This window comes from Bufo bufo, chromosome 2 (genome assembly GCF_905171765.1).
Source record: "Bufo bufo chromosome 2, aBufBuf1.1, whole genome shotgun sequence".
Taxonomy (NCBI): Eukaryota; Metazoa; Chordata; class Amphibia; order Anura; family Bufonidae; genus Bufo; species Bufo bufo.
The window spans coordinates 633,950,470-633,973,512 of NC_053390.1; the positions used below are offsets into that span (position 1 = coordinate 633,950,470).

At 46.2% G+C, this 23,043-nt stretch overlaps 1 protein-coding gene across 2 annotated transcripts in view; it reads right to left on the reverse strand.

Annotated features, from left to right (window-relative positions):
• The window catches only part of ELF2 (E74 like ETS transcription factor 2), a 109,374-nt gene extending 100,816 nt beyond the window's left edge, over positions 1-8,558 (reverse strand). Inside the window, exon 1 of one of the 2 annotated variants that reach the window (XM_040418455.1) lies at positions 8,415-8,558. The gene's annotated coding sequence lies outside the window, so the exon portion shown is untranslated. The remainder of the gene's footprint in view (positions 1-8,414) is intronic. The other variant, XM_040418456.1, reaches the window with a different exon arrangement.
• Positions 8,559-23,043: the final 14,485 nt, after the last annotated feature.

A 23,043-nucleotide genomic window follows, 5' to 3' on the forward strand; every position in this document is an offset into this window, starting at 1 on the left:
GGTTGTGTGTCCTGCATTTTATATTTCCCATAGATCTCCAGCTAACATCTGGAGCTAGTGTTTTTATAAAATAAAAAAATAAAAAAGGTTCATAACACCAGTTAAAGGCTACTTTCACACTTGCGCAGTCATCCGGCAAAACGTATGCCAACTGATGGCATTTGTAAGACTGATCAGGATCCTGATCAGTCTTGAAGGGATTCTGTCACCTCGTTTTAGGTTATAGAGCTGCGGACATGCACGGCTAGATCGCCGCTAGCATGTCCGCAATATATCTGTCCTATAGGGCTGTGTGCTTTCATTGTGCTTAAAAAATGATTTTATAGATATGAAATTGAGCTTTGTAAGAAGCCCAAGGGGGTGTACTAACCTTCTTCGTCCCCAGCCACGCCCCCTGTGAAGGAGCCCAGCACCGCCTGCGTCCTCCGAATCTCCTCCTTGCTCACAGTTAGATTGCCGTAATCTCGCAATGTGCAGTGCCGGTATTGTGTTCCTTCCCTGTGCTGGCATCCGCCTCAGGGAAGGAACTGCGCATTGCGAGATTACGGCAATCTTACTGTGACAAAAAGGAGTAGATTCGGAGGACGCAGGCGGTGCTGGGCTCCTTCACAGGGGGCGTGGCTGGGCACCAGGAAGGTTAGTACAGCCCCTTGGGCACCTTACCAGGCTCATTTACATATCTATAAAATCATTTTTTAAACACAATAAAAGGACACAGCTTTATAGGACCGGTATAATGCAGACATGCTAGGGGCGATCTAGCCGTGCACGTCCGCATCTCTATAGGCTAAAACGAGGTGACAGAATCCCTTTAAAAATGCCTGATCAGTCAGAAAAATGCATTGAAATGCCGGATCCATCCTTCCAGTGTCATCCAGCAAAACGGATCCGGCATTTATTTTTTTCCCCTTTTTTTCGGTCTGCGCAAGGACGGATCCGGCATTCCGGTATTTTGGCACGAATACATTCCTATGTAAAAAAAATGCCAGATCCGGCATTCAGGCAATTCTTCAGTTTCTTTGGCCGGAGATAAAACTGTAGCATCCTGCGGTTTTATCTTTTGCCTGATCAGTCAAAAAGACTGAACTGAAGACATCCTGATGCAAACTGAACGGATTACTCTCCATTCAGAATGCATGGGGATAAAACTGATCCGTTCTTTTCCGGCATTGAGCCCATTTGACGGAACTCAGTGCCGGAAAAGAAAAACGCTAGTGTGAAAGTACCCTAAAAAATATATATATATTTTTTGAGACCACCGTAAGGCCTCGTCCACATTGTCAGTATGACCTATGTGAATTAAAATATCCTTATATAATCCGTGAAGGATCCGTGGTTGGGCCATCTATCAGCTTTTGCTCTCCGTGTGTCATCCGTAATCCACGGACTTTGCACAGATGAAAATTAATTTCATGAGCATTTTCTATCTGGCTTCCATGAAAAACGGACACACCACAGATGCCTTCCATGTTGTGTCTGTGATTTTCACGGACCTATAGACTTCAATGGACGTGTGCAGTCTGGGGAACGGATGAAAGTAGTGCATGCATCAATGGATTTTTTGCGGACACGCGTACTGCAGAAAATCACAGAAATGTGGACAAACATAGTAAAATAAATGTATCAGTATGCTGTCCATAAAAAAAAAGCGGACAGCATGTATCTGTGAAAAACGGAAGTGTGGATGAAGTTTACGTTCCGTTTTTTGCGTTCCATATATGGAACTATTTATTTCAATGGATCCGCAAAAAAAACAGAAGGTACTCCATATGCTTTCCGTATTTCCGTTCAGTTCAAAGATAGAACTTGTCCTATTATTGTCCGCATAACGGACAAGGATAGTACTGTTCTATCAGGGGCCAGCTGTTCCGTTCCGCAAAAAACAAAATGCACACGGCCGTCATTCGTATTTTTTGCGGATCTGTTTTTTGCAGACCGCAAAATACTGAAAAAGCCATACGGTCGTGTGCAAGAGGCCGAAAGCTCCACCAATTTAGTAAAAGCAGGTCAGGTGTCTGACAGGCACTGGGGGGGCTCAGAGGAGAAGACAGAATTACCGCTTTCTCTTTTCCAGCATACGCAGAACTCAATGACTGCCACAACTATATATGAAAATGACTGGCACGAATTAGGGAACCTATTAAAATCATTTATTATATTGTCACTATGAAATTTTGAAGAATAGAGAGCTATAAGTTGATTTCTTTTTTGCAGTGATCTCCAAATAAAACAAAAAAAATAATTGTTAATAATCAGCCCTATACGTTACGTAAAGAAGCATTAAAAAAAAAAAAATTATGAAAAAGTTAGGCCATTAAAGGGACTCTGTCATGAGATTTTACCCCTATAACCTAAACATATGACCATGTCCGTACTAATAACATGAATCCTAAGCTGGCCTTATTAAACCTGCTTGTGGCTCTATTAGCCCAAAAAACAGGTTTTTATAACCGGTCAATCACCTACCTAAGGTGCCCAAGGGGACGTCAGTTAATACAGGGTGCCCGGCCGTCTGGTGCCCAGCGCTTCCTTCCCAGTCTTAGTCGCCACCCTCCTCACCTCAGCGGCGCCTCCGCCAGATCCGGCCGGCCCTCTGCCAGATCTGGCGCCTGCGCACTATGCTCAGCCTGATCCCGGCGCATGCGCACTTTGCTCAACGAAGCTGCTGCCAGGATCCGGCCGGCCCTCTGCCGGATTCATGTTATTAGTACGGACATGGGCATATGTTTAGCTTATAGGGCTAAAATCTCATGACAGAATTCCTTTAAACCATGAAATGCGCTACATATACAGTGCTGCGGGATCTGCATGCAGGTTGGCACTAGTTGTCTGGCCGCACTTGTACTTTCTCGTTTCAAATGGCAAGTATAGGTCTGGCCCGGAAAATCGTGGTAATGGGCTTGTGGATCCTGTAGCTGGACCACACGATGTACAGGCACCCAAAGGGTCGACCACGGTTGTGGGGCGGCCGTGCTGCGTTTGACTAGAACAGGCTGTTCAGTGGGTCTGTATTGTTAATGATCGCCCGGCACCTTCAATACCATACAGCCATTAACAATACAGACAATATATTTTTTTATGTCACCCCAAACGTGGCTGACTAATAAGCTAATATATGATGCAACTACTGGAAACACATTAGAATACGTTTCTTATTCTGCAGTGAATACTACAAGTTCATAAAAGGCATCATCCCCCAATAAGCTGCTCCACGTACTCCAGGGTTTCTTCACCTTTGGCCTCTTCAACCAACAAGGGTAAAACTAACTAAAACAACATTTGGCAGGCACAATTGTGAATGGTTTACATATAAAATGACATAAGACAGCAGGGATCTGATATAATGTAGACGGAGAGAAACGTGGCAGTTGGTGGGACATCATCTGAATGGTGGCTGGACCACAGAAAGACTGGTTACGGCTACATGGTGATTTGTAGGCAAGTAAGGGTCCAGTCACACGTCCGTAGTGTATTGCGGATCCGCAATACACCTGGCCGGCACCCCCATAGAACTGCCTATTCTTGTCCACAATTGCGGACAAAAATACGACATGGTCTATTTTTTTCCGGAGCAGCGGACCGGAAGTTCGAGGCCGCGCTCTGGAAATGCGGATATGGACAGCACACTGTGTGCTGTCCGCATCCATTCCTACCCCATAGAGAATGAATGGGTCCGCACACGTTCCGGATAATTGCAGAACGGGTGCAGACACATTCTACGGACGTGTGAATGGACCCTAAGGCCTCATGCCCATGAACTTTTTTTTTTCGTTTACGTTCCGTTTTTTGCATTATGTATACAGAATCATTCATTTCAATGGGTCCGCAAAAAAAAACGAATGTACTCTGTAAGCATTCCGTTTCCGTATTTCCGTTTTTCCATTCCGTTCAAAGATAGAACATGTCCTATTATTGTCCGCATTACGGACAAGGATAGTACTGTTCTATTAGGGGCCAGCTGTTCCGTTCCGCAAAAAACTGAAAAAGCCATACAGTCGTGTGCAAGAGGCCTAAGACTGCAATGTGCTGCTACATCACAAATAAAGGCCCTTTTAAAGGGCATCTGTCAGCAGATTTGTTCCTATGAAACTGGCTGACCTCTTAGGGTCCATTCACACGTCCGTGGTGTATTGCAGATCCGCAAAACACCGGGCCACACATGGCTGGCACTAAATAGAGAAGTCCTATTCTTGTCCGCAGCTGTGGACAAGAATAGGAACCTGCTCTATTTTCTTGCGGAGCTGCGGACCAGAAGATCAGGACCGCGCTCCGGAAATGCGGATGTGGAGAGCACATAGTGGCTGGCCCCGTAGAAGTGAATGGGTCTGCATGAAAATTGCATCGCATCCGCAAGCAAGTGTGGATGCGATACGTTTTTCAAGGATGGTTGCTAAGAGATGTTGTTTGTAAACCACCGCGCGGAAAAAACTGAACTGAATGCGATGCTGCGGTATTATCTCTGTCCTGAACAGTCAAAAAACTGAACTGAAGCCATCCTGATTGCTCTCCATTCAGAATGCATGGGGATAAAACTGATCAGTTCTTTTCCGGATTTGAGAGCCTAGGACGGAACTCAGCGCCGGAAAAGAATAACGCTAGTGTGAAAGTACCCTTACAGCGGCATATAAATGGAGCGATTTCCTTCACGGACAAGCAGGAGATTGAAGGAAAGGAACGCTTCCTTCCTGCTGAATTGGTTGGATTGTGACTCGCACACAACAGTCGGCAGAAGTCCAAACCTGCTCGATTTCAGTCGGATCACATTTACGAACAATGCAACATTGTGATCTATCGCTCAGCCACTAATCGCCATGGAGCTTCATAGTACTCAGTATATTGGGCAGACTAGATGGGCCGAATGGTTCTTATCGGCCGACACATTCTAGGTTTCTATGTAGCTCCAGCCTAAATGGCACTTCGACCAACAAAAACTGACCTACTGCGTCTAGAAAATGAATCAATTGACCCATGGGCGTTTATTAAAAGTTCTGCCCCCGTCCCCAGCCACGAAAATGCCATCACCATAGAACTTACATTTACGTCACTGCATTCGTCCATCTGTGCAGGTGTTGGGGGGTTTTATGCCATGTCTGAACGGTGTCTGTGCAGAGGCCGCGCTCAAAAACCGCGGCAAATCTACAGGATGTGAACACGGCCTAAGCCAATGTGGCTGAACAAGGGACCCCAGCACAGGAACAGGTCTGTAGGGACCGCTTTATGCCCACCTCATTCTACAGATAAGCGTCACGCTTGTACATGCCCGAGACTTCAGCTTTGCTTTGGGGCTAGGTACCTCGCCATGAAGCTGACTTTCTGTCCAGGCTTCTGTGCAGTACATCTTCCAAGAACTCTTGTCAGGGAGTCTGACAGCCTGGCATGTATGAGGGCATCTCAACTAATACCTGCCAGTCCTTTCCCTATAGCAATAGACATGCATGCTTGACCAATCTAAGCATACAGGTTTACGGAGGAGACTGTGGAGACATACAAGGCACCCTAGTGCAAACTCCCAGGATGGCACATGACAGTGCCACTCATAAGTAATAGACTAGATATACTGCAACGGGCGTGATCAGAGAAGTGTGTCCTTCATATTGTAGTCAGAACTGCTGCAGGGGAAAGCAGGGGAAAGTGAATATGAACTTTTATTCTGCTCTTACAAGTGTCCAGGAGGCGGAGCTTCACTATGACGTACTCTGTGCTGTCTCACAGCCCCTTCCCTCTGCCCTGACTGGGGGTTGTAGTCGTCTCCTGGTTGGATGCTACACCTATCACTAAGAGCAGCGGGGCTATGAACAACACAATGCAGAGAGAATTTCAAAGAGAGTTCTGCCTCCTGGGCACTTGCAGAAGAACCTGGCAGAATAAACATTCATATTCACACTACTCCCGATGATAAAAGCTCCATACAAAGTATGTTTGTCTTGCTGTCCTCTCTGTCAGCAGCTTCGCGTGCTCAACACTACTGAAAGATTCCTTTAAAACGTTCATCTTTAGACACAGCATACTCAGCATTCCTTATTATCCCTTTATGTCACAGCAGCGTCCCCTCCCCTTAATAGTCACAGCAGGGCCTTAAGTTCCCTTCAAATGTAAGAATACTTTCAAACTTGTGGCTGGGTGTTAGGCATTGTCGGGAAAAGGCCGAACAAAAACCACTGCGTGCTGTGTTTTTTTCCGGCCAATTCTTGGCATATTTGCCAGCTAGCAGTCGGATCTCTGCTGGACCCGATTATAGCCAATGGGATCCGGTGATGGTATCTAGCAATGCCGGATCTGGAGAACTCTCTACCGGAACGGCATGTCAGAGGTCTCTGCAGCAGATGTGAAACTAGCCTGTTATTTCAGGTAATTATTAATATAGTGTAGGGACAGGGATGTCAAGCAAGTTTGTAATATACTTCATTAGGGAAAACAGAGGGTAAAGAGTCTTCTTACCAATACTGCAACTGGGCATTGCTATGGCTAACCCATCATCAGCATCTAGTGAGCGCTCAAGATGATGTGTACATACAAAAACTTCCAGCCTGCCGCTTATCTCACTGCTCTCGTCCCTGCCCCCCTAGATGTGCCCTCCTTGCCTGTGCCCCTGCCTAACTGACTTGCTACCAGTGCTAACCGCTGGCACTCTGCTAGTTTAGCTCTCTTCCCTTTGCTCCTGTCTTAGGCCTCTTGCACACAAACGTTTTTTTTCCCTGTTTACGTTCTGTTTTTTTGCGTTCCGTATACGGAACCATTCATTTCAATGGATCTGCAAAAAAAAAAGGGTAGGTAATCCATATGCCTTCCGTTTCCGTATTTCCGTTCCAAGATAGAACATGTCATATTATTGTCCGCATAACGGACAAGGATAGTACTGTTCTATCAGGGGCCAGCTGTTCCGTTCCACAAAAAACAGAATGCACACGGACGTCATCCGTATTTTTTGCGGACCACAAAATACTGAAAAAGCCATACGGTCGTGTGAAGGAGGCCTTAGTTAGTGCAGAATGAGTGCAGCGATTGGGAATGCCAGTAAGTCAACAGGAATACGCTGCAGCCCCCCCTCATCTCCCTAAGAGACACACTGGGAAGTTATGGAGAGAAGAGTGGCTGCAGCGTCATTAAGTGTTCTCCATCACTGTACACTCAGCGCTAAGTGGTCCCATCGCCAGAGAAGGGAGCTCAACCAGCAGAGCTGCCAGTGGTTAGGTCAGATAGGCAGGGTCTGGGCTAGTGAGATAAGAGGCAGGCTGGCAGTCTCTGTATGTTACACACCGACGTCCTCAGCGTCAGTAATGCTCTAGACAGGCTGAGGGTCATTACTAAGGCTCCTTGCTTCTGTTTCTGGATTTTCAAAAAATCGTAAGACCCCTTTTTGCGACTAAATGTAGGCGCAGTCCTTGCCACTAGGGAGTGGCAGGGTCGGGGTGGGGGCTGGGCCATCAACCCAAGAAAATGCACCCACATTTACAGCGGGAAACTGACATCAATGAGGATTGAAAACGACTCCTGCCAGATTTCAATCTAGATGCACAGACTGCCGGAGGAGGCCTGTGCCTCCTCATAACTTATGTGCATCCACTGGCAACCCAGGGGGTAAAATGCAAGTCTGTGATAAATGACCCCCAATGCTCAGAGCGTTGATAAGGAGACGCTTTACCCCCTATTTTCTAGTAAAAAAAAATAATTATTACACAGTTGCTTCCCATCCCTGTCCCTGCACCATACTAATAATAAACCCCCAGACGTCACAGCTGGGGGTCCCAATAGCTGTCACTTATCTGACAGCAGGACATGGAGCCTAATGCAATGACAGGCAATGGCTGACCCCAGGGTGATCCTGCCCCACCAGCCTGGCACTGCCCCCTATACTGATGGGAAAAGCGAAAGTAGAAGAAAGCCTAAAAAGGAGGCAGAAGCAGAAGTGACAGTAAACTTCACGGTGTCACATGATGACCTAGGTGAGAGTCCGGCCTTCTCCGCAGCAGTGCCCACATCCTGCCAGGCACACTGGGGGCACACGGGGAGGGACCCGCACCTCTCCCATGCACACACTGGACTGGGTTTCACAACAAACATGTAGGCCCCAATGACACCAGGCAGGGCTGCCCACCCCCACCTGCCCGGACTGGCTCTCCCAGCGCACAGGGTGGCAGGGGGCGACGGGCTGCAACAGCGGGAGACGGACCCCCGGCCTGTTAACCCTTTCCGTGCGGCCGGAGGTCGCCATGCACCCGGGGGGAGGTTAAAGGGCAAGGGCAACGCAGCACCTAGGAGAAGCAGGGCTGAGGCGTGCCAGGCACAGGGGCAGAAGCCTCATCCTCGCCCGCTGACGGGAGCTGCCATCATGTCCGCTGGCTATCCCCCGTGCGCCCTGTCTACATCACACAGGCGTGTACGGGGCGCTCCATGCCGTGTTAGGGCACCCTTACCTGGCACGGAATGAGGTCCCGGGGCACGGAGCTGCTGCCGCCGCTGCTGGAGAGTGGGGGTGGCAGCGGTGACAACACAGAGCGAGTGTGTGAGAGGCAGGGAGGAGGGGATGACACGGAATGGAGATACACACGGTGTCACAGGGAGGAGGAGGGGCTATGGCAGCTGGAGGGAAACCGACTCACAGAGTCACAGCCACGGCTTGGGGGCGACCACCACCTCTGTCGTCGGCGGGCACTTTCACAAAACTTCACGTAAATGACGTTTTCAGGATTTCATTTGCTACAAAACTTCACTTTGGTATAACATGAAGAAAAGCAAAAAAGTGTAATTAGAACGTCCGACTTGGCCCCAATGCTATCCATGGTGGCACCTACAATCTAGACACAGATGGCATAGGGAGCAGAACTGGCAGCAGTGTGCCAACAGTGTCTAAGGGGTCAAGGTCGAATTCTTTTAGGACACAGCACTGCCCCCCAGTGGCCTAGCTAGAAATGACTGGGCCCCACAGCACTGCCCTCAACCAGAACACTGCCCCCATGGCGTAGCTAGAAAGGACTGGGCCCCACAGCACTGCCCTCAACCAGAACACTGCCCCCCAGTGGCGTAGTTAGAAAGGACTGGGCCCCACTCAGCAACTTCTTCACAGCCCCCACTCTTGTGGCTAGCCAAAATCGCTCTCTCCGATTAGAGTTGAGCCACTCGAATCCAACGAAGTGGGTTACGCTCCTGGATAATAAATGTCGGGTTGCTGCAAACTCGTCACGCAGATACGTAAATGATTACAGGAGTGGTCGGATTAGACACTTGGTCTTGCCACAAGAGGATCTAAAAGGGCTTCCCCCGCTGTCCTATAAAAAGGCCCTCAGAGAAGATTATTTGATCTGCTGACAAGTAGCTCCCACAGTATCATTGTCCACCATCCAGACACAGGTGGCACCGCCATTACACACCCCTGTCTCTGGCCAGACAATTTCCACTAGTTTAGCAGAGGGAAATTTGGTGTCACTGCGCCCATTAAATGTCCTGCCAATGACAGCCAGCCACCATCTCCCTCATTTGCAGTGCTTTTGTGAGCGAGAAACCTGGACTGTTAGGCCCCTTTCACACGTGCGAGTATTCCGCGCGGATGCGATGCGTGACTTGAACACATTGCACCTGCACTGAATCCTGACCCATTCATTTCTATGGGGCTGTGCACACAAGCGGTGATTTTCACGCATCACTTGTGCGTTGCGTGAAAATCTCGGCATGCTCCTCTTTGTGCGTTTTTCACGTAACGTAGGCCCCATAGAAATGAATGGGGTTGCATCTCTTCTGTCTTCTTCTTAGCTGTGTGGAGGAACAGGACCTGTGGTGACGTCACTCCGGTCATCACATGGTCCATCACATGATCCATCACCATGGTAAAAGATCATGTGTTGGATCATGTGATGACCGGAGTGACGTCACCACAGGCCCTGTTCCTCCACACAGCTAAGAAGAAGACAGAAGAAAAGCCGGCTCCGCGATCAAGTGGATTAAGGTGAGTCAAATTATTTTTTATTTTTTTTAACCTCTCCAGCGCTATTGTACTATGCATTGTGTATTCAGAATGCTATTATTTTCCCTTATACCCATGTTATAAGGGAAAATAATACAATCTACAGAACACCGATCCCAAGCCCGAACTTCTGTGAAGAAGTTCGGGTTTGGGTACCAAACATGCACGATTTTTCTCACGCAAGTGCAAAACGCATTACAATGTTTTGCACTCGCGCTGAAAAATCGCGCGTGTTCCCGCAACGCCCGTGTGAAAGAGGCCTTACAGACTGGAACCGTATTGTCTTTAGTGACAAATGAAGGCCTTGCAGTGGGCACTTCAACCCTGCCTTTGCTGTGGAGACACACTACGCCAGCTGGGGAGCCATTGTATACGACAGCCGGTCACCCCAAGTAGTGATAACAGGGACAATAACACCTCAGCGATATGTGCAGGACATCCTGCGGCCACATGTGTTACCTCTCATGGCAGGACTTCCGACTGGTATTTTTCAGCAGGATAATGCTCGCCCACACACACAAGGTTTTCCCAGGAATGTCTCCACCAGACTGCAACACTTCCGTGATCTGCCTCATCACCAGATTCATCACCAATCGAGCATTTATCAGACCAGCTGGGACACCATCTTCGGCAACCTACAAGTGCACAGGATTCTTCAGGCCCTGCTGCAGGGCTGGACTGGGAACCTAAAGTGGCCCCATGTTGTAGGTGCCATCCAAACTGACGGAAGGCAGGGCCAACACAAGTAGGCAGGGATGTAGTGTCCCACTAGGTAGGCGTGGGCACTACACAAGGGTCAATTGGGTGACGTGTTACTTCTGCTCACAAGGGACAGTAATATTACATTTAACTGTGCACTTTAATGTATTTTCTATGTGTTTTTATATGCAATGTTTCCCCTGTGTCATGCATAGAAGGCCTATTAGGGTGTAGTTAGGCATCCTAGACATTAGAGGGAGCTAGAGAGCCCTAAGTGTATATATAGGTAGGCCCAGACAGGGAGGAGTTAGATCATAGTCAGGAGTCTGTGGAGACAGAAGTGAGAAGGCACCAGCCAGAGATATGCTGAGGGCCTCCTCCTGACATGCAGCTTGATAGTCCTGGCTGCTAGCTACAACCAGGAGGCTAGTGAAGAACCCTAGCCTGCCTGTAGATCAAGTGAGCCTCAGTTAGCTCAGAAGATTACCCCAGTAGTAGGAATGAACCTCCTGGGAGAACCTGCAGCTTCCCTACCAACAGGAACAGCACCACAAGTTCAGATAAGTAACCTGATGAGCAGAGGGACTTTAATATAAAAGCAAGTGCCAATACTGGAGGAAGGATTTATATACCAAGGATTTAAGCCAGCAATTAGGCATCCGGGCCTTGGGATCCAGCCAGCTAGAATAGCTGTGGGGATAGAGCAGCATTGTACTGCAAAGCATTAACTGTATACCCTCCAAGTATCTTGCATGATTAATACCTGCCATTATTGAAAGTAAACCTGCTTGTGGAATATTGTTCAAGGGACTGCATCACCATTAGCAACTGTAAACTGTCTGTATAAAGTTGGACTGTTTCCTAAAGTAAAGCAACGTTTGGTTTACCACCTGTGTACTCCATTACTACTCCTACAAATCGGTGTGTCACCGTTACAGGCACTGGCGTCACGATCCTTAAAGGGACCTTGCCTCAGGCACTCAAAACACCTGCAACATCCAGGGCACCTCACCCAACATCAGGCCAGGTCTCTCCATACAGAGTGTGCCCCAGAGGAACTTGTGTCTACCTCTCATTCACTGCCGCATGCCTGCCCAGGGTCCTCCAAAAAGTGAGTAACCCTCGATTGCCCATAACCGTGACCTCACTATCGCAATACCCTGCAGGTCTGGCGTGCTGCAGGGACAGCTGAAGTAGGCCAGCAATACTATAATGCGGAGGAAAATACCACCCCAGCTGAACAAAATATCACAGTGCAGCACAAAATACTCCCAAAGCAGAACCAAATACCATAGTGCTGCACGGAATACTCCCAAAGCAGAACCAAATACCATAGTGCAGCACAAAATACTCCCAAAGCAGAACCAAATACTACAGTGCAGCACAGAATACTCCCAAAGCAGAACCAAAAACCACAGTGCAGCACAAAATACTCCCAAAGCGGAACCAAATACCACAGTGCATCACAAAATACTCCCAAAACGGAACCAAATACCACAGTGCAGCACAAAATACTCCCAAAACGGAACCAAATACCACAGTGCAGCACAAAATACTCCCAAAACGGAACCAAATACCACAGTGCAGCACAAAATACTCCCAAAACGGAACCAAATACCACAGTGCAGCACAAAATACTCCCAAAACGGAACCAAATACCACAGTGCAGCACAAAATACTCCCAAAACGGAACCAAATACGACAGTGCAGCACAAAATACTCCCAAAGCTGAACCAAATACGACAGTGCAGCACAAAATACTCCCAAAGCAGAACCAAATACTACAGTGCAGCACAGAATACTCCCAAAGCAGAACCAAATACTACAGTGCAGCACAGAATACTCCCAAAGCAGAACCAAAAACCACAGTGCAGCACAAAATACTCCCAAAGCGGAACCAAATACCACAGTGCATCACAAAATACTCCCAAAACGGAACCAAATACCACAGTGCAGCACAAAATACTCCCAAAACGGAACCAAATACCACAGTGCAGCACAAAATACTCCCAAAACGGAACCAAATACCACAGTGCAGCACAAAATACTCCCAAAACGGAACCAAATACCACAGTGCAGCACAAAATACTCCCAAAACGGAACCAAATACCACAGTGCAGCACAAAATACTCCCAAAACGGAACCAAATACGACAGTGCAGCACAAAATACTCCCAAAGCTGAACCAAATACGACAGTGCAGCACAAAATACTCCCAAAGCAGAACCAAATACTACAGTGCAGCACAGAATACTCCCAAAGCAGAACCAAATACTACAGTGCAGCACAGAATACTCCCAAAGCAGAACCAAAAACCACAGTGCAGCACAAAATACTCCCAAAGCGGAACCAAATACCACAGTGCATCACAAAATACTCCCAAAACGGAACCAAATACCACAGTGCAGCACAAAATACTCCCAAAACGGAACCAAATACCACAGTGCAGCACAAAATACTCCCAAAACGGAACCAAATACCACAGTGCAGCACAAAATACTCCCAAAACGGAACCAAATACCACAGTGCAGCACAGAATACTCCTGCCTGTGCCACAGTATGAAACTGTATCATCATCCTAAGGCCTCATGCACATGGCCGTTGTGCGGCCGTTCCATGCATTGGGGACCGCAATTTGCGGTCTCCAATGTCCGTGCGGCAGCCGGGACGGATCGAGACCCATTCAACACGAGACCCATTCAGCGCGACTAAGGACTCTGTCCGAATCGCGTCAACAGAGTACCGCTTGTGTCTGCATTGTCTGTACGTGGATTTATGTTGCTACAATAAACAGAATATTTCTACTGCTAAGCATCTATAGTGCCGGATTTTTTCTTCTTTTCACTGGGTCCGTGATCTGTCTGCACCGCAAAAAAATAGAACTAATAGGACGGCGGCCATTTTATTTCCTGATGATTGCTCCCCAGACAAAACGAGCCATTCTAAATAATGAAAGGTATTTGATAATATATTTATAATAAAGTAATATTTAAGTATTTTCATTTTCTTAATTCCCAGAGAACCCCTTTAAAGTGGGCATTTTTGGCATGAAAAATGCATCAAACCTGATTGCATCCGTGTGGAAAAAAACGCACCACTAAACGCAATCGCAGACAAAACTGATTGCCTGCAAAACCAGCAGTTTCCTCCTGACACAATCCATATCACTCGTGTAAAAGAGGCCTTAAAGTGTCATTTCTTTTTTTTCAGGATACCAGATACATTTTGTGGAACGCACACGGCCAGCCCTATGATAAAAACGCCTATTCTTGTCCACAATTGCAAAAAAAGAATAGAACATGCTCTATCTTTTTTGCCGTCCCATTGAAATAAATGGGTCCACATCTGTTCCGCAAAATTGCGAAACAGATACGGACACATAAATACGTTCTTCTGAATGAACCATATAGCGTTTATGAAAAAAAAAGCATCTGGATCACCGCCAGATCAGGCCACCAGAATTCAAACGTAACTGTGAACAGAGCTTAAACAACACTCTAACTGAGCCTTGCTAAGGATAATCCATCTTCAGCATCTACTGAGCGCTGAAGACGACTGTTTGGAACCTTCTTCCAGCTTGCCTCTTAGCTCACTACCCTAGCCCCTGCTGTGCCCTCTGTGCCTGTCCCCCTGGTTCTGTGACTTGCTACTAGCACTAACAACTGGTAGCTCTGCTCTTTTATCTGTATTCCATTAGTCTCATTCACATGTCCGTGTTCCACGGACGTTCTATACGTGTTCTCCATTTTTAGCACGGTCCGTGGGTCCCTTTTTTTTAGCATGGATGCATGCTCTATTTTGTCTGGATCCATTACGTCCATTATAGTCTATGGGTCCGTGAAAACCGCGGATGCTATCTGTGTTTCATCCGTGTTTCACAGATCATTAGGAAGAGATGCTTTAAAAATTAGTTTTCAGCTGTCCAGTGTCAGTGAAACACGGATGGCACATAAACGGCAAAAAATGGACACACGGATCCATCACAGACATCTTCACGGAGGCACCTCTGACCACCGTGGCACAGATTTAAGCACGGACACGGCTGTGTGAATGAGGCTTTACTGACCACAAGGAACAGAGAGAAGAATGGAACTGTCAGTGCTTAGTGTTGAGAGTGTGTACTATGTTCCTGTATACCTACTACACTGCTGTATACCTACTATCAGCACTAAGCACTGGAAGCCCCATTCTCCACTCTCTTCTCTGCCAATTACTGAGTGAATGGAGTAGTCCTAATAGTGTATACAGTGGGAGTTTTCCCACACTTGAGTTATTTTTATCAGGACATTTATGGCATCACTAACTCTGGGACCTGCTCCTATTTCCAGAATATGGCCCTGACTAGTGCCACCAAAAATACAGAGGAGGTTGCGCATGCGCGGCTCTTTCCATTCACTTCTATGGGACTTCCGAAAATCGCCTAGTAAGTACACTTGACTATTTTCGGAAGAGCCATAACAGTGAATGGAGAGAGCCACACATGCATAGCCTCCTCTCCATTTCCGGTGATTCTCAACAGGGCCCCATTCTTGAGGTAGGAGCAGGTCCTAGAGTTGTGACCAGCACCAATCCTGTATATATGGCATAAATGTTAAGATGGGACAACCTATTTAAAATAGGGTTGATAGGTTTAGAAAGTGTAGTTAGCAATTGGATTAAAAACTGGCAGGAAATTATAAGATGACTGACATTTTGGGCACATTTATTAAAGGGGTTGTCCGGGTTCAGAGCTGAACCCGGACATACCCTTATTTTCACCCAGGCAGCCCCCCTGATGTTGGCATCGGAGCATCTCATGGTCCGATGCGCTCCCTTGCCCTGCGCTAGATTGCGCAGGGTACGTGCTAAAGCCCGCCCATCAGTGCTGGTGACATCACCGGGTTTCCTGGCGACCCCATGGAGAACCCCGGTACCTCACCGGAACTCCTGAAAATGCCTTTGCCCTGCGCGATTTAGCGCCGGGCAAAGAGCATCGGAGCATGAACTGCTCCGATGCTCAAGTCAGGGGGGCTGCCTGGGTGAAAATGGGGATATGTCCGGGTTCAGCTCTGAACCCGGACAACCCCTTTAAGCTTTTTATGACACTTTTGTGGCATAAAAAAGCTGCAAACTCTGGTGCACATAACGTGGCATCCTTTAGCCCATCAAATTTACTAACATTTACGAGACTGGCATAAATTATAGTTCAATCCTACAACAGCTCTAAGCTGGTATATATTTTAATTTCTGGTGCAAATTGAGTTGGACAAAGGAGTTGTCTAAGATTTTGATATTGATGGTTTTCCTCAGGATAGGTCAACAATATCTGATCGGTGGGATCCAACTGCCGACACCCAGTATGATGTTCTGGGTGACAGTTACAGGGAGTGTGGAGGATTGGCTAAGGCCCATGGAAAGGCCTGGTAATAGCTTAGAACAGTGTATAGTGTCGCTGAAAAGCTTGTTCCTCTGTGGAGAGGTGGGGGAGACTGAAGGAGCTTGAGGTGGTGAACCAGAGACTCAGAGGCATGACAGGGAACTGAGCAGAGCTTTGAGCATTTTTCTTGGACCAGACGGTGAGCTAGTAGCGTGACTGCTAATGACCTGGTTGACGGGGGGGGGGGGGGGGGGGAGTCCCGCCACTGAAACAAGATATATGGAGTGTACTGTCAGTCTGGATGATAGCTTTGGATAGTCTGCTGTGGCTGTGGGAGTAGTTAACCCAGTGAAGGAACCCGTGGTGGGCTAGGGTGTTGTCAAACCCAAAGGAGGTTGTAGTTACTGTATGTCCTATTGAATGCTAGGAAGATCCCTGTCTTTGTAGGTTACTAAATAGCTACAGTGAACTCTGACTGCCATATAAGCCATGGTGTGGTCTGGTAGTACAGTCCTGAACTAAAACAGAGTAGAGTAGACAGTGGGACATCTGGGGAGAACTTGAGAACTAGGGCCAAGGTAAGAGTCTGCCCTTCAGTTGGAGTTAGTGGATGTGGAGTGGGCCTGAAGTGTGGTCGGATTGTCCTGTAGTCCACTACTGGATGGTATCTTGAAATATATGAGTAGTCAGAACCCTTAATAAGTAGGGTCTGTGTTAGCAAGACAGAGCCCAGTAGGAGAGATTGTAGCCAGATACAAGGTGGACATTGAGATCTTGGTGCGAGTCTGTGTGAAGCAACCATAGGCAGACAGGAGATAAGACCCTACAGGGAAATTTTCCAGTGGGCCAATGTCCAGGGGGTCACCCAAGCCCTACTCACACTGCTGGCTGGGTACACAGTGATCTAGGAGCAACAGGTAGTTATGCACCTGACCGGCAGCCGGAGGTGCCCTCCTGAATAAGTCCTTAGGATGGTGATACAGTTGATACTGCACCGGGGGTGGCAATATTTTATGCTGCACTGTGATATTTGGTTCTGCGCTATAGTATTGCTAGCCCTACCCACTTCTGTTGATCCTGCCTGTATTGCCCCACCTTCTTTCAGTTTGGACCTGCCTACAAAATGGGGCTACTATTAGAGGGTTTTTTTCCAGGGCCACTTTAAGATCCTAGTTCTCCCATTGAGGTTAACAGGGACCTGACAAAGGTCACGCCAATTGCTCTGTGATTTTACTTGTATGCAGGCTCGGACTGGCCCACAGGGGTACAGGGGAATCCCCCGGTGGGCCCCTGAGCAAGGTGGGCCCCTAGCCTCCCACCCCCTGCACAAGTGGCACATAACACAGTAGACTGCACTACATACATATATTCAGTGTACAGCACCTCCACCAGCCTATGTTCATATAAAAAACTTGTTAGAGTATTTAATATATTTGAATGTATCCATATGGTGGGCCCCCAAAATAAATGTTACTGGTGGGCCCTAGGTACCCCAGTCCGACACTGCTTGTATGGGTTATTACATATCATAAAAAATTCATAACTTTTTTATTTTTCCATTCCCATAGCCTTTTGAGGGCTTACTTTTTGCGGGACAAGTTGTACTTTCTAATGGAACTATTTAATATTGCATATATTGTAGTGGGGAGCTGTAAAAAAAATTCCAAATGGAGTGGAGTTGGAAAAGAAAACCCAATTCTGCCACAGTTTTATGTTTTTTTTTCCCCCTATGCAGTAAATTGACCTGTTAGCTTATTTCTCCAGGTCAGTATGATTACAACAATACCACTCGTAAAAAAAAAAAAAAAATCACTTTTTATGGCCATATTCTGACCGCTATCCTGTAACTTTTTGTAGTTATGTGTACAGAGTTGTATGAGGGCTAATTTTTTTTCAGGGTAATCTGTACTTTTCAGTGGTACCATTTTGAAGTATGTGACTTTTTGATCACTTTTCATTACATTTTTGGGGGGAGGGGAAGTGACAAAAAATTGTGAATTAGCCATTTTTATTTTTGTTCTGTTACGCCATTCGCTGTATGGGATAAATATTGTTATATCTTAATAGTACTTTTTTTTATTGGTTATGTGTTTTAAATTCAGGGAAAGGAGGGTGATTTGACTTTTTTTTTATATATTTTTAAAAGCATTTTTTTTTAAGTTAGTAGATTGACCATTATGTTCTCTGATGGCTAAATAGCCATCATAGAACACTTTATTTACAATATACCAGTACAGTGCTTCCACCTGCTGGCCTGTATTGGTATATTCTACTAACAGCTACCGAAGCCTGCTTGAGGCTTCGGGCTATTACTATACAGTAACAGGTTCCACCATCTCAGCCAGAGCTCACTGTTGCTGGAGCGTGTGGCTCCCAATTCTGGACCGCTCAGATGCCGTGGTCATATCTGTTTTGTATACATCCGCCACAGAGCTCTGCTGTTTGAAACAGAAGAAACCCCGAAGCCATGACGCCCGCTGCATGCGCAAACGGGCGACTTCCTTCTTTGTACATGTACGGCAGAGGTCGCCAAGAGGTTAATATCTCAGGAGTGGGAGTTCAGCAGCAACCTTTTGACACAGCGGTTGAGAGTTATCAAAACTGGTGTAAAGGAAAACTGGCTTAGTTGCCCATTGCAACCAATCAGATTCCACCTTTCATTTTGCACAGCTCCTTTAGAACATGAAAGGTGGACTCTGATTGGTTGCTATGGGCAACTAAGCCAGTTTTCCTTTACACCAGTTTTGATAAATCTCCCCCAGTGTTCATGTCTGCAATGTCTTTGCCAGAATTGCTTTTGTAAACTGTCACTGTGAGAGGATGTACAATGGAGGCCAGGAAGAGCTCCTGAGGATGGAACCTCTTCTGTGGTCTCTGCATTGTTATTTGATATCTATTGGATTTGATTTACATCATGGAAATCAAATACAATAGATTACATGGGAATCCTCCCAGAATCCTATCCCCTTCCAGTGCACCTGGATCTAAGTCTGTGATGCTGTACCTCAGGACTTTTTGCAGCAGAACTGGAAGTAAAGAGGAATTTGGAGCAATGGGCATACGTATATTCTGCCACCTGGTCTTTGATTTTTTTCTGTTTGCTCTAGATTTGAATTTCTTTATATATAATCTGATTTTATTACAGTTACACAAAACAGCAAGGAAGTATGCAGAGATACAAAAATATAGGCATAACTCCGAACATCTTGGGGGAGATTTATTAAAACTAGTGCAAAGGAAAACTGACCTAGTTACCCATAGCAACTAATCAGATTCTACCTTTCATTTTCTAAAGGAGCTCTGAAAAATAAAAGGTGGAATCTGATTGCAAAGGAAGGTTTTTTTTTTTAGGGCTGTTTCACACGAGCGAGTCCATTGTGGATCCTCTGCTCCGGACTTGCAGGAGCGCACGGCATTATCATGATTTATAATGCTATGTGTCTCTGTATGGCCTTTTTTCCACAGATTCATAGTGACATAAAGCTGTCAGTATGATTCTGTAGAAATAAGGTCAAGCAGAGGCACATAGCATTAAAAATCATGATAATACCGTGCGCTCCTGCAAGTCCGGAGCAGAGGATCACACTCACACATGGAGCGTGATTCCCGCAATGGACTCGCTCGTGTGAAACAGCCCTTATATAAATTTCCCCCTTGCCTTAAAAAAAAAAAAACATACATTACATATTACATTTTTAAATTCATTGATCCACTGCACGTATGCAAACAGAATTACCAAATATAGTATCCCCAACCCAATGCGCATATATCAATTGAGGAAAAGAAAGAAAAGAAAAAGGAAAGGAAAAAAACAACAGAAAGCAAATCAAGCATCACCCATCTACCACCCATAGATCACACTGAGACAAGCATTAGGACAAGGCGTCAATGTAGCAAGGAGAGTCAATCACCAACCAAGGCAACAAACTTAGTCCAAGAAAACCAGCTTCTCCAAGAAAGCCAGCTATGCATTTGGAAACCTTTCACTTTTATAATTTAGTTATGTTGCAGCTTTGTATACAAAACAAGAAAATTGTGTTAATACGGTACACGTCCCTATGATATAACACCAAAATATTGAGAAAGAGGACGCTAAAATGGAGCAAAATAATAAATGTTTTATTGGTGCTTATATAGGAAGGGGGTGGAACCTATAGAAATCAACTAAGACTGAACCCGTCTACCCTAATGTATCTGGCCTCTACTAAAATTGGGTATGACTCCCTAGCAATTAGGAGGACTTTATTGATTATAATGAGGGGATAGACGGACGGATATGGTGCTCCGAAAGGCAAGGTGCTGCCTGTACAATTGTGATGTGCTAACGGAGAAAGATACTGTGCGCTATAGCCCCTGGGGAGACTTATAGTATTTTAAGGAATCCCCAACCCACTAACAGGGGCTAACACACACTGCAAGCACATGAACTGACCAGTGACAAGCGTGTCACTGAGCAGCGGCAGTGAGTACTGAGAGCGGCTGTGCACTATGCCGACTCAGAGACTCAAACCACCACATAGGTGAGTTAACCACATAGACGATTGCTGATGCTGGCAGAGACAGACCAACAAACAACAAGTCTAAACACTGAGCTACGGCTCTACGCGTTTCTGTGCAGTTGGTAAATGCACGTCATCAGGAGCCAGGTAGCCACTACACCTACACTGCCTAACGCCGATAACATAGATTTGAGATCGGCTTGCTAAGCCATGTAATTAACAAGGAACACCGAAGCCTAGTGTGAGAGACGGTGTACTGTTCGTTGCAAACATAGTCTCGGCTCTGTAATGGCCGCAAGCGGCCAAGCAGACGCCGTGATTTAAAGGGGAAACACCCCGCCCCCTAGAACACACCTCCTGCCGGCAGCCAATCCACCAGTTGATACAACCATACTGGGCTGGTCCGCTGACGGCAGTGGAGGAATATGGATGTGTTCAGGGGGTCAGCGCATCAGCACTGTGGCATATCAAAGTATATGGGAAATATCAGCGGCTTTATTAAATGACAGGCAGCAATATTTTAAAAGCAACATCGGAGAACCTGAAGGTAGGCAATTAGTATCGAGCCTATGATGTCATAAAGTTACAAGAAATGGCACTACTAGAATGAATGATAGATAACAAGTGTGTATATAATAAATATCGAAAGTATGTGGATGAGTGAATACAACACTCAAATCATTCACAGAAGAACAATAACCACATAACAATCAAATACATATCATCTAGTACAGGACAAAATATGAAGAGAAGAGAGGTACTCTGATACCATTAAATAAACGGAACATAGGAAATGGCGTCATTTAGACCATTAGGCTTGATGGTACCTAGCCTAAAAATCCATTGCGCCTCCTTTTGTAGGAGAATGCGATCCAAATCACCACCACGCGGTGTCCTCTTCACAGTGTCAATGCCCTGAAATTTAATGACGGACGCATTGCCACTGTGGCATTCAACCACATGGCGGGCGATTGGTGTGTCCTGACATTTATTAATGTCAGATACGTGTTCACCTATACGCCGTCTAAGCTCGCGTATCGTTTTACCGACATATTTCAGGCTGCATTTACATGTCATTAAATAGACCACGCCAGTAGTTTTGCAGTTCACAAATGGTCTAATGAAGAATGTTCTGTCAGATGTACAACCGATAAATGATTTGTTCTTGTTGATGTAGCCACAAAACTTACAATGTTGCAGCTTTGTGCTAAAATAAAAACAATTTAAGTTTTCCCTATCAATCTGCACTCAATACCCTATAATGAGAATGTGAAAACAGAATGTTCACAATCTTAGTTAATTTATTGAAAATAAGTATTCAGACCCTTTACTCAGTACTTAGGTGAAGCACCTTTGGCAGACAGCCTCCAGTTTTCTTGGGTATGATTCCACAAGGTTTACACACCTGGATTTAGGGATTTTCTGACATTCTTCTCTGCAGATCCTCTCAAGCTCTGTCAGGTTGGATGGGGACCGTTGGTGGACAGCCATTTTCAGGTCTCTCTAGAGATGTTCGATTGGGTTAATTTCAGGGCTATGGCTGGGCCACTCAAGGACATTCACAGAGTTGTCTCTAAGCCACTCCTGTGTTGTCTTGGCTGTGTGCTTGGCGGTCTTGTTAGGTGAACCTTCAGCCCACTCTGAGGTCCACAGCACTCTGGATCAGGTTTTCATTAAGAATTTCTCTATTCTTTGGTACATACAGTTCTCCTTCAACCCTGACCAGTCTCTCTATGCAGTCTCTCTATGATAATTACTGCATGGGTGATTATCTTTCAGCTAGTGATAAGTTATTTAACCCCAACTGGTGCAATGAGTTGCAACCATGTCAAAAGACACATCTCGTGGTCGTGGAAAAGATGTTAGTCTGTTTGAGAAGGATCAAATTATTGGCATGCATCAAGCAGAGAAAACATCTAAAGAGATTGCAGAAACTACTAAAATTGGGTTAAGAACTGTCCAGCGCATTATTAAAAACTGGAAGGATAGTGGGCACCCATCGTATTCGAGGAAGAAATGTGGCGGGAAAAAAATCCTGAATGATCGTGATCAGCGATCACTTAAACTTTTGGTGAAATCAAATCGAAGAAAAACAACAGTAGAACTCAGGGCTATGTTTAATAGTGAAAGTAAGAGCATTTCCAAACGCACAATGCGAAGGGAACGCAAAGGATTGGGACTGAACAGCTGTGTAGCCGTAAGAAAACCACTAATCAGTGAGGCAAACCAGAAAAAAAGGCTTCAATTTGCTAGGGAGCATAAAGATTGTGTAACGGTCACGTCCACACACACACAGGGGGAAGGGTAGTGACCACTGCGCTCCACCCTCACCCCTGGCCCTGCCTACTTGCCTCACGAGTCCTGATGACAGGGTACAACTGGACGGCAGTCCCTAACTTAGGATATGTGCAGGGAAGACAGACAAGACAAAATACGGAACATGAACGGACCGGGTCAGAACCAAGAGAGCTACGCAGTACAACGGATTAAACAAAGAATGGTCAGGAGAAGCCGGGGTCAAATACCAGGAGA